We start from the raw sequence: 12,861 nt of genomic DNA on the forward strand, positions 1-12,861 counted from the left end.
AATTATTAAATTTAATAATTATCTTCATTTTTCTAAAAAATTTACTTGGATAATTGCAACATTAGAAAAAAACTGAAATTTCTAAGTGACTTGTGTCAAAAGCTGAATAGCAACAATAAATTGTTTAAACAACTGCAAAATTATTAAATTTAATAATTATCTTCATTTTTCTAAAAAATTTACTTGGATAATTGCAAAATTAGAAAAAAACTGCAATTTTCTAAGTGACTTGTGTCAAAAGCTGAATAGCAACAATAAATTGTTTAAACAACTGCAAAATTATTAAATTTAATAATTATCTTCATTTTTCTAAAAAATTTACTTGGATAATTGCAACATTAGAAAAAAAATTGCAAATATCTAAGTGACTTGTGTCAAAAGATGAATAGCAACAATAAATTGTTTAAACAACTGCAAAATTATTAAATTTAATAATTATCTTCATTTTTCTAAAAAATTTACTTGGATAATTGCAACATTAGAAAAAAACTGCAAATTTCTAAGTGACTTGTGTCAAAAGATGAATAGCAACAATAAATTGTTTAAACAACTGCAAAATTATTAAATTTAATAATTATCTTCATTTTTCTAAAAAATTTACTTGGATAATTGCAACATTAGAAAAAAAACTGCAAATTTCTAAGTGACTTGTGTCAAAAGATGAATAGCAACAATAAATTGTTTAAACAACTGCAAAATTATTAAATTTAATAATTATCTTCATTTTTCTAAAAAATTTACTTGGATAATTGCAACATTAGAAACAAACTGCAAATTTCTAAGTGACTTGTGTCAAAAGATGAATAGCAACAATAAATTGTTTAAACAACTGCAAAATTATTAAACTTAATAATTATCTTCATTTTTTTACAAATTTACTTGGGGTGATTGCAAAATTAGAAAAAAAACTGCAATTTTCTAAGTGACTTGTGTCAAAAGCTGAATAGCAACAATAAATTGTTTAAACAACTGCAAAATTATTAAATTTAATAATTATCTTCATTTTTCTAAAAAATTTACTTGGATAATTGCAACATTAGAAAAAAACTGCAATTTTCTAAGTGACTTGTGTCAAAAGCTGAATAGCAACAATAAATTGTTTAAACAACTGCAAAATTATTAAATTTAATAATTATCTTCATTTTTCTAAAAAATTTACTTGGATAATTGCAAAATTAGAAAAAAACTGCAATTTTCTAAGTGACTTGTGTCAAAAGCTGAATAGCAACAATAAATTGTTTAAACAACTGCAAAATTATTAAATTTAATAATTATCTTCATTTTTCTAAAAAATTTACTTGGATAATTGCAACATTAGAAAAAAACTGCAAATTTCTAAGTGACTTGTGTCAAAAGATGAATAGCAACAATAAATTGTTTAAACAACTGCAAAATTATTAAACTTAATAATTATCTTCATTTTTTTACAAATTTACTTGGGGTAATTGCAAAATTAGAAAAAAAACTGCAATTTTCTAAGTGACTTGTGTCAAAAGCTGAATAGCAACAATAAATTGTTTAAACAACTGCAAAATTATTAAATTTAATAATTATCTTCATTTTTTTACAAATTTACTTGGGGTAATTGCAAAATTAGAAAAAAAACTGCAAATTTCTAAGTGACTTGTGTCAAAAGATGAATAGCAACAATAAATTGTTTAAACAACTGCAAAATTATTAAATTTAATAATTATCTTCATTTTTCTAAAAAATTTACTTGGAAAATTGCAAAATTAGAAAAAAACTGCAAATTTCTAAGTGACTTGTGTCAAAAGCTGAATAGCAACAATAAATTGTTTAAACAACTGCAAAATTATTAAATTTAATAATTATCTTTATTTTTCTAAAAAATTTACTTGGATAATTGCAACATTAGAAAAAAACTGCAATTTTCTAAGTGACTTGTGTCAAAAGCTGAATAGCAACAATAAATTGTTTAAACAACTGCAAAATTATTAAATTTAATAATTATCTTCATTTTTCTAAAAAATTTACTTGGATAATTGCAACATTAGAAAAAAAACTGCAAATTTCTAAGTGACTTGTGTCAAAAGATGAATAGCAACAATAAATTGTTTAAACAACTGCAAAATTATTAAATTTAATAATTATCTTCATTTTTCTAAAAAATTTACTTGGATAATTGCAACATTAGAAAAAAACTGCAAATTTCTAAGTGACTTGTGTCAAAAGATGAATAGCAACAATAAATTGTTTAAACAACTGCAAAATTATTAAATTTAATAATTATCTTCATTTTTCTAAAAAATTTACTTGGATAATTGCAACATTAGAAAAAAAACTGCAAATTTCTAAGTGACTTGTGTCAAAAGATGAATAGCAACAATAAATTGTTTAAACAACTGCAAAATTATTAAATTTAATAATTATCTTTATTTTTCTAAAAATTTAATTGGATAATTGCAACATTAGAAAAAAACTGCAAATTTCTAAGTGACTTGTGTCAAAAGATGAATAGCAACAATAAATTGTTTAAACAACTGCAAAATTATTAAACTTAATAATTATCTTAATTTTTTTACAAATTTACTTGGGGTAATTGCAAAATTAGAAAAAAAACTGCAATTTTCTAAGTGACTTGTGTCAAAAGCTGAATAGCAACAATAAATTGTTTAAACAACTGCAAAATTATTAAATTTAATAATTATCTTCATTTTTCTAAAAAATTTACTTGGATAATTGCAAAATTAGAAAAAAACTGCAATTTTCTAAGTGACTTGTGTCAAAAGCTGAATAGCAACAATAAATTGTTTAAACAACTGCAAAATTATTAAATTTAATAATTATCTTCATTTTTCTAAAAAATTTACTTGGATAATTGCAAAATTAGAAAAAAACTGCAATTTTCTAAGTGACTTGTGTCAAAAGCTGAATAGCAACAATAAATTGTTTAAACAACTGCAAAATTATTAAATTTAATAATTATCTTCATTTTTCTAAAAAATTTACTTTGATAATTGCAACATTAGAAAAAAACTGCAAATTTCTAAGTGACTTGTGTCAAAAGATGAATAGCAACAATAAATTGTTTAAACAACTGCAAAATTATTAAATTTAATAATTATCTTCATTTTTCTAAGAAATTTACTTGAATAATTGCAAAATTAGAAAAAAAACTGCAAATTTCTAAGTGACTTGTGTCAAAAGATGAATAGCAACAATAAATTGTTTAAACAACTGCAAAATTATTAAATTTAATAATTATCTTCATTTTTCTAAAAAATTTACTTGGATAATTGCAACATTAGAAAAAAAACTGCAAATTTCTAAGTGACTTGTGTCAAAAGATGAATAGCAACAATAAATTGTTTAAACAACTGCAAAATTATTAAATTTAATAATTATCTTCATTTTTCTAAAAAATTTACTTGGATAATTGCAACATTAGAAACAAACTGCAAATTTCTAAGTGACTTGTGTCAAAAGATGAATAGCAACAATAAATTGTTTAAACAACTGCAAAATTATTAAACTTAATAATTATCTTCATTTTTTTACAAATTTACTTGGGGTGATTGCAAAATTAGAAAAAAAACTGCAATTTTCTAAGTGACTTGTGTCAAAAGCTGAATAGCAACAATAAATTGTTTAAACAACTGCAAAATTATTAAATTTAATAATTATCTTCATTTTTCTAAAAAATTTACTTGGATAATTGCAACATTAGAAAAAAACTGAAATTTTCTAAGTGACTTGTGTCAAAAGCTGAATAGCAACAATAAATTGTTTAAACAACTGCAAAATTATTAAATTTAATAATTATCTTCATTTTTCTAAAAAATTTACTTGGATAATTGCAAAATTAGAAAAAAACTGCAATTTTCTAAGTGACTTGTGTCAAAAGCTGAATAGCAACAATAAATTGTTTAAACAACTGCAAAATTATTAAATTTAATAATTATCTTCATTTTTCTAAAAAATTTACTTGGATAATTGCAACATTAGAAAAAAAATTGCAAATATCTAAGTGACTTGTGTCAAAAGATGAATAGCAACAATAAATTGTTTAAACAACTGCAAAATTATTAAATTTAATAATTATCTTCATTTTTCTAAAAAATTTACTTGGATAATTGCAACATTAGAAAAAAACTGCAAATTTCTAAGTGACTTGTGTCAAAAGATGAATAGCAACAATAAATTGTTTAAACAACTGCAAAATTATTAAATTTAATAATTATCTTCATTTTTCTAAAAAATTTACTTGGATAATTGCAACATTAGAAAAAAAACTGCAAATTTCTAAGTGACTTGTGTCAAAAGATGAATAGCAACAATAAATTGTTTAAACAACTGCAAAATTATTAAATTTAATAATTATCTTCATTTTTCTAAAAAATTTACTTGGATAATTGCAACATTAGAAACAAACTGCAAATTTCTAAGTGACTTGTGTCAAAAGATGAATAGCAACAATAAATTGTTTAAACAACTGCAAAATTATTAAACTTAATAATTATCTTCATTTTTTTACAAATTTACTTGGGGTGATTGCAAAATTAGAAAAAAAACTGCAATTTTCTAAGTGACTTGTGTCAAAAGCTGAATAGCAACAATAAATTGTTTAAACAACTGCAAAATTATTAAATTTAATAATTATCTTCATTTTTCTAAAAAATTTACTTGGATAATTGCAACATTAGAAAAAAACTGCAATTTTCTAAGTGACTTGTGTCAAAAGCTGAATAGCAACAATAAATTGTTTAAACAACTGCAAAATTATTAAATTTAATAATTATCTTCATTTTTCTAAAAAATTTACTTGGATAATTGCAAAATTAGAAAAAAACTGCAATTTTCTAAGTGACTTGTGTCAAAAGCTGAATAGCAACAATAAATTGTTTAAACAACTGCAAAATTATTAAATTTAATAATTATCTTCATTTTTCTAAAAAATTTACTTGGATAATTGCAACATTAGAAAAAAACTGCAAATTTCTAAGTGACTTGTGTCAAAAGATGAATAGCAACAATAAATTGTTTAAACAACTGCAAAATTATTAAACTTAATAATTATCTTCATTTTTTTACAAATTTACTTGGGGTAATTGCAAAATTAGAAAAAAAACTGCAATTTTCTAAGTGACTTGTGTCAAAAGCTGAATAGCAACAATAAATTGTTTAAACAACTGCAAAATTATTAAATTTAATAATTATCTTCATTTTTTTACAAATTTACTTGGGGTAATTGCAAAATTAGAAAAAAAACTGCAAATTTCTAAGTGACTTGTGTCAAAAGATGAATAGCAACAATAAATTGTTTAAACAACTGCAAAATTATTAAATTTAATAATTATCTTCATTTTTCTAAAAAATTTACTTGGAAAATTGCAAAATTAGAAAAAAACTGCAAATTTCTAAGTGACTTGTGTCAAAAGCTGAATAGCAACAATAAATTGTTTAAACAACTGCAAAATTATTAAATTTAATAATTATCTTTATTTTTCTAAAAAATTTACTTGGATAATTGCAACATTAGAAAAAAACTGCAATTTTCTAAGTGACTTGTGTCAAAAGCTGAATAGCAACAATAAATTGTTTAAACAACTGCAAAATTATTAAATTTAATAATTATCTTCATTTTTCTAAAAAATTTACTTGGATAATTGCAACATTAGAAAAAAAACTGCAAATTTCTAAGTGACTTGTGTCAAAAGATGAATAGCAACAATAAATTGTTTAAACAACTGCAAAATTATTAAATTTAATAATTATCTTCATTTTTCTAAAAAATTTACTTGGATAATTGCAACATTAGAAAAAAACTGCAAATTTCTAAGTGACTTGTGTCAAAAGATGAATAGCAACAATAAATTGTTTAAACAACTGCAAAATTATTAAATTTAATAATTATCTTCATTTTTCTAAAAAATTTACTTGGATAATTGCAACATTAGAAAAAAAACTGCAAATTTCTAAGTGACTTGTGTCAAAAGATGAATAGCAACAATAAATTGTTTAAACAACTGCAAAATTATTAAATTTAATAATTATCTTTATTTTTCTAAAAAATTTACTTGGATAATTGCAACATTAGAAAAAAACTGCAAATTTCTAAGTGACTTGTGTCAAAAGATGAATAGCAACAATAAATTGTTTAAACAACTGCAAAATTATTAAACTTAATAATTATCTTCATTTTTTTACAAATTTACTTGGGGTAATTGCAAAATTAGAAAAAAAACTGCAATTTTCTAAGTGACTTGTGTCAAAAGCTGAATAGCAACAATAAATTGTTTAAACAACTGCAAAATTATTAAATTTAATAATTATCTTCATTTTTCTAAAAAATTTACTTGGATAATTGCAAAATTAGAAAAAAACTGCAATTTTCTAAGTGACTTGTGTCAAAAGCTGAATAGCAACAATAAATTGTTTAAACAACTGCAAAATTATTAAATTTAATAATTATCTTCATTTTTCTAAAAAATTTACTTGGATAATTGCAAAATTAGAAAAAAACTGCAATTTTCTAAGTGACTTGTGTCAAAAGCTGAATAGCAACAATAAATTGTTTAAACAACTGCAAAATTATTAAATTTAATAATTATCTTCATTTTTCTAAAAAATTTACTTTGATAATTGCAACATTAGAAAAAAACTGCAAATTTCTAAGTGACTTGTGTCAAAAGATGAATAGCAACAATAAATTGTTTAAACAACTGCAAAATTATTAAATTTAATAATTATCTTCATTTTTCTAAGAAATTTACTTGAATAATTGCAAAATTAGAAAAAAAACTGCAAATTTCTAAGTGACTTGTGTCAAAAGATGAATAGCAACAATAAATTGTTTAAACAACTGCAAAATTATTGAATTTAATAATTATCTTCATTTTTTTACAAATTTACTTGGATAATTGCAAAATTAGAAAAAATCTGCAAATTTCTAAGTGACTTGTGTCAAAAGATGAATAGCAACAATAAATTGTTTAAACAACTGCAAATATGTTAAATTTATTAATTATCTCCATTTTTTACTAATTTGCCTTTATAATTGCAAAATTAGAAAAAAACTGCAATTTACTAATAGACTTGTGTCTGAAGATAATAAATAAAAACAATAATTTGTTTAAACAACGCCTTAAATCATCATCTGCAAAATTTTTCTGTAATGTTATTTTGAGATTCAACAAATCTTCGTGGCTTTCTACGATCCGTCGCGTCGGTTAATTTTCAGCTGAAAACTAACTTCCAGAAGCAGCCGCACGGACCCAATTGGCGGCGCTCGAATCAGTGCAGCGACTAATGGACACGCTGTCGGTAACTCCGTGGATTAAAAAAAAAGAAGATTTTATTTAAAAACGTTGTTTTTTATTGTTTTTATTCATTTATTTTTCATAACTTTAAAGATTATACTCTTTTTTATTATTTTCAACCATTTTTTTCATCATTTTCGAAAAAAAAATCAGACCCGTAGTATATGACCACTGAATAACATGTCCTTAAAGCAAAGAAAACTAAATTTCTAAACGGATTTGCAAAATATTTTGGAATATTATTAATTGGTTTAAAATCTCGATAATATATTTCAGAAAATTTCAATACATTAAATATTTTTTGAAATAATTGGATTTTTTGACAGTTAGACAAACTTATAGACTAAACTCCTTAACGGATTTGCTAACAGCATGTGACTGTTAGACATTCAATGGTAATTTTTTTGACCACATTTCTCTTTAAATATTTAATAAATTGAGCTGAAAATTTTGTAAGAAAGTCAAAAATATAATAAAGAAGGGCAGTAATGTGCAAAAGTTTTAATAATTAAAAAATAAATTATAATAAAACACTTTGAAATCGGTAAAGACGAGAAATTGATTAGAAGTTCCAATACATTAACCTTCGCGCTACCAAAGATTTTTGTATACGCGGACTACCGGCTGGCCACACGGTGTGGCCAAACGCTATTTTACTTTTATGTTCCCAAAACGATTAAAATTCATCAAAGCTTTTGTATATAGTTATGTGTTAATACAAATTAACTGAAAAATTTTGTCCAGTGAGTTAAAATGGCGATTCGATTGATTACAAAAGTCGAGCAGATATACAACATTATGTATACTTGGCCACACCGTGTGGCCAGCCGGTAGCGCGAAGGTTAAGTATTTTTTGAAATATTTGAATTTTTTCTAAACAAAATTGGATTCTTTGACATTTAGACAAACGTAGAGCCTGAAGTACTAAACAGTTTCATAAATACCCTAAAATTTTATTAATGATGCAAAAAGTATTTTGATCCCAATAAAAACATCTTTGATGTAAAAAGATCCGCCAAGTAAAAGTTTTTGCAAATGTCCAAACAATTAGTGAAATAAAAGTTTACCAAGTAAAATTTAGAACTAAAGTTTTAATATAGAATTGTAACAAATATAAAATTTAATTTAATATCCATTAAGTCCCATGAAGAAACCAGACGTTTTATTTAAAAAGTAACAATTGGATTCATAAGAAAATTGAAAAAAAGATAGACCTGTTTTTTGTTTTTAATTTCCAATTGTTTAAACAAATTAAAAATAAACAAATTATGCTAAGTATAGGATGTTTTATCCCAAGCATAAACAAATGCATTTTGAGTAAAAAATTGAAAAAAATGTACCTGTTTTTGTTAATTTACAATTATTTAACAATAATTGTTTAAACCAATTAATAAAAATTTAAAAATTATCGAAAATTCTTAACGTAAATCGATTCTGTGTAGAAAATTAAGAAAGTTTTGTATGTGTTATTTTCTTCTCCAGGTCGTATTTTGTTTATAAAATTGTTATTAACAAATTATGCGGGATAAATGTGTTTTATCCTAATTAGTTTCTGAGTTGGCACAATACTATTAAATTAACAAACTGAGTTTAGTTTCGTGTTGAATCGAAACTAAATTCAGTTTGTTGGTTTAGTTTCGTGTCGACCCGAAACTAAATTAACAAATTAGATTTAGTTTCATGTCGACTGCGAACTAAACTAAAAAAAAATAAATTAGATTTTTAAACACTTGAATTTATTTTAGTACATATCAAAAAAAATATCTGAGAAACTCAATTACCTAGTTCTAATTAAAAAATCACAGCTAACAATAAAATATTTAAAGAAATAATAGAATTATAACTTTAATAATAGATATTCAATAGTATGAGGAGACTTCAATAGAATTATAATTTATTTTTAGTTGACATGAAACTAAATTAAACGTGAATTTTTAATTTAGTTTCGTTTTAGAATAGGTCCCTGAGATTTACATGACGTACAAACATGAGAAAAATATGTTTTTAAATTATCATACATTTAAAAAAATTGTTTATTGGTAATTGCATTTAAACAATAATGAAGAATATGTTTTTTTCAAATTTATTATTTTGATATTATGAAAGTAGAAAATATTAGCTTTAAAATAAGATCTTAACTAACTTTCTATCCTTACTAGAACTTAAAATAAATAACTTTGTGTAATGTCGGTCGGTCGTTCTTCAACTGAATATCATAGAGTGGAAGAATGGATTGATAGAACACTACTGCGCATGTGTAAAACTGACAGAACACTACTGCGCATGCGTGATTTGATAGAACACTATTGCGCATGCGTAACATTGATAGAACACTACTGCGCATGCCTAATATTGATAGAACACTACTGCGCATGCGTAACATTAACAAAACACTACTGCTCATGCGTAACATTGACAGAACACTACTGCGCATGCTGCAGGACTAATTTTTGGCTACACTATAGGAAGAAGTATCTTAATTTTAATAGTATTGGTAGTCATTTCAAAGTTATTTTATTTTACCTTCTTCAAAGATCGCTAGCGTGAAAAATTCTGTTTTTATTCTTTTATAAATAAATACGTCTAAGTACATTCGTCTTTTTTTTAATATGTTTCATTTTTAATATATTTTTTTCGGGGAAATAGTTTTTCGGGGAATATTTTTAAAATATTTTTTCGGGAAGTGGGCTTCGGGGAGAAGGTCTTCGGGAAAAATGTATTCGGGCAAATATCTATTCGGGGGAAGGTATTTGGGGAAATGACCGGGAATCGGTCGGTCGTTCTTCAACTTAATATAATAGAGGATTTTGTAGAATTTTATAAATTTTTTTTTTTTGAAATAATTAAATTCTTTTGGAAAATTTTATGAAAACAGTAGATATTGAAAATCATTGAATTGTGGAAAATTTTTAGAAAATAAATGAATTACGAAATAAAATTTAATAATTTCTAAAGATAATTGAAATTTTGATAAGAATTAAAAAAATTTTTGAACATAATTGAATTTCTGCGAAGAATTTTTATTACTTTTGAAAATATGTAATTGAATTTCTGCAATGATTTGTAATTTCACTAAAATTATCCAAATTATATCGTATAATTTAAGACCTTTTCATTCTTTTTGAATCAAATTACAAACTTTACTCTCTAAATTTGAATTAGTAAAAATTTTTACTAATTTGAATTAGTGACTGACTTTTTGCTTTTGAATTAGTGAATTTTACTAATAAATAGTAATTACTACTAATTTATTAGTAAATTTTACTATTTCAAAAGCATAAAGTCAGTCACTAATTCAAATTAGTAGACATTTTTACTAATTCAAATTAGTAAACATTTTTACTAATTCAAATTTAAAGAGTACGGTCCTTTTTTGAAAAAACGGAGTTTTACGGACTTCAAGAAAAAATACGGACTTCTACGGGATTTACAGACCTAGTTCGAACCCTGTGAAAGTTATTTTATTTGAAATTAATAGAATTATTGCAACTAATTTTATTGTTTTATTTTATAATTGAATGTTTCTTAAAATTAAATTCTGTCGTTAAATTGCAATAAAATTTTTAAAAATAATTGTATTTTTCCAAGAATTTATTTAAAATTGTATTAAAAACATTTAAAATTTTGTGATGAAAATAATTGAATTTCTAAATGAAATGTTATTATTTATAAAAATAATTAAATGGGCGGTATCAATTGCCCTCAATTCAACTGTATACAGGAAAACTGCCCACAATAAACTGCATACTGGAAAACTGCATACAAGCAAATTTTAATAATAAAATTATTAAATTTAATTTGAAAACTGTATAAATCTAAACTGCATACCGTTAAACTGCACATAGGTAAACTGCACACAAGTCTAATTTTTTATTAAATTTATAAATAATTAATATTAAAAAACTCTACACAGTTAAAGTGTACATTGGTAAACTGCATACAAACTAAATTAAAAAAATTAAATTAAAAATTTATTTATTGTTTAATTGCACACCGTTAAACTGAACATTGCTCAACTGCATACAAAATAAATAAATTAATTAAAAAAATTTAATGTATCGTCAAATTGCACATCGGTAAACTGCATACATATCAACTGTATACAGCTAAGTTCTCTTCTATGAAGTTGGCAGTTGCGAATATATTCATAGAAGAGAACTTAGCTGTATACAGTTGATATGTATGCAGTTTACCGATGTGCAATTTGACGATACATTAAATTTTTTTAATTAATTTATTTATTTTGTATGCAGTTGAGCAATGTTCAGTTTAACGGTGTGCAATTAAACAATAAATAAATTTTTAATTTAATTTTTTTAATTTAGTTTGTATGCAGTTTACCAATGTACACTTTAACTGTGTAGAGTTTTTTAATATTAATTATTTATAAATTTAATAAAAAATTAGACTTGTGTGCAGTTTACCTATGTGCAGTTTAACGGTATGCAGTTTAGATTTATACAGTTTTCAAATTAAATTTAATAATTTTATAATTAAAATTTGCTTGTATGCAGTTTTCCAGTATGCAGTTTATTGTGGGCAGTTTTCCTGTATACAGTTGAATTGAGGGCAATTGATACCGCCCCGTTTGCAAAGCATTTTAACAAAAAAATTTCAGATAATTAAATTCATTTAAAATACTTTTTAAAATAATTGAAATTTTGACAAAAATTGTATTAAAATTCTTAAAAATAATTAAATTGCAGAAACAAAGAAATTTGTTTTTCATCAATATAATTGCGTTAAAACTTGAAATAATTGAATAATATTAAAAAATTCATTCTTGTCAGAAATAAAAAAAAATGTTGAAGCTTTTGTATGAGAATTCGTAATTGTTTCATAAATTATAAGGCATACATAAAAAAACATAAAAAATTCAAAATTTTCTTAAGAATTCTAAAAAGTTAATTTTTTTCAGTACTTTTTATAAAAAAACTTTTCCCTGATTTCTCAGACCTGTGGTAACCTTGGAGGAAGAGTGAACGAGAGAGAATAAGAGGAAATAAGAGTAAATGAGAGAGAATAAGAGTTAAGAAGAGAAAATAAGAGAGAATGAGAGAAAATAAGAGAGAAGAAGAGAGAATTCAATAATATTTTTGACTATTTTTTAACAATATTGTACAAAATTTGTTTGAAAAAAGGTTAAAAATTTTTGTCAAAAATTTGATAAATAAATGAAAGAATACGAAAATTTGTTGTAAAATTATCTTTTCATATTTGTTTTATTTACTTTTCAGGTATAATATACTTAGAAATAAGTAATAGTAATGATAATTAATAAAAATGATTAATAGTAAAGTCCTTGTCCACCTCCTCTTCCACCTCTTTCCACCTCTTCCACCGCGTCCTCTGCCTCCACCACGATATTTTTTCTGCGACAGCAGGTCCATAAGAAGATTTTTAACATCTTTCATATCTTTCTGCAAGCAAATAATTGTTAATTAATTATTATTATTATCAAGAAAAGCAAAATACTAACATTTCAATTAAAGAAGTTCGCGAAAATTGTTAGAAGGCTTTTTCGTTTAAAAAAATTAGAATTAAAAAATAGAATAAAATAAGACGGAATGAGAGAGAATAA

General features: G+C 23.7%; 1 protein-coding gene across 1 annotated transcript in view; it reads right to left on the bottom strand.

Moving 5' to 3' along the window:
• The window catches only part of LOC122499978 (transcription factor SPT20 homolog), a 166,602-nt gene extending 153,981 nt beyond the window's left edge, over nt 1-12,621 (bottom strand). Inside the window, exon 1 of the mRNA XM_043608601.1 lies at nt 12,591-12,621. The gene's annotated coding sequence lies outside the window, so the exon portion shown is untranslated. The remainder of the gene's footprint in view (nt 1-12,590) is intronic.
• Between the last annotated feature and the right edge of the window lie 240 nt (nt 12,622-12,861).

This window comes from Leptopilina heterotoma, unplaced genomic scaffold (assembly GCF_015476425.1).
Source record: "Leptopilina heterotoma isolate Lh14 unplaced genomic scaffold, ASM1547642v1 Lhet_180, whole genome shotgun sequence".
In the NCBI taxonomy this organism is placed as follows: domain Eukaryota; kingdom Metazoa; phylum Arthropoda; class Insecta; order Hymenoptera; family Figitidae; genus Leptopilina; species Leptopilina heterotoma.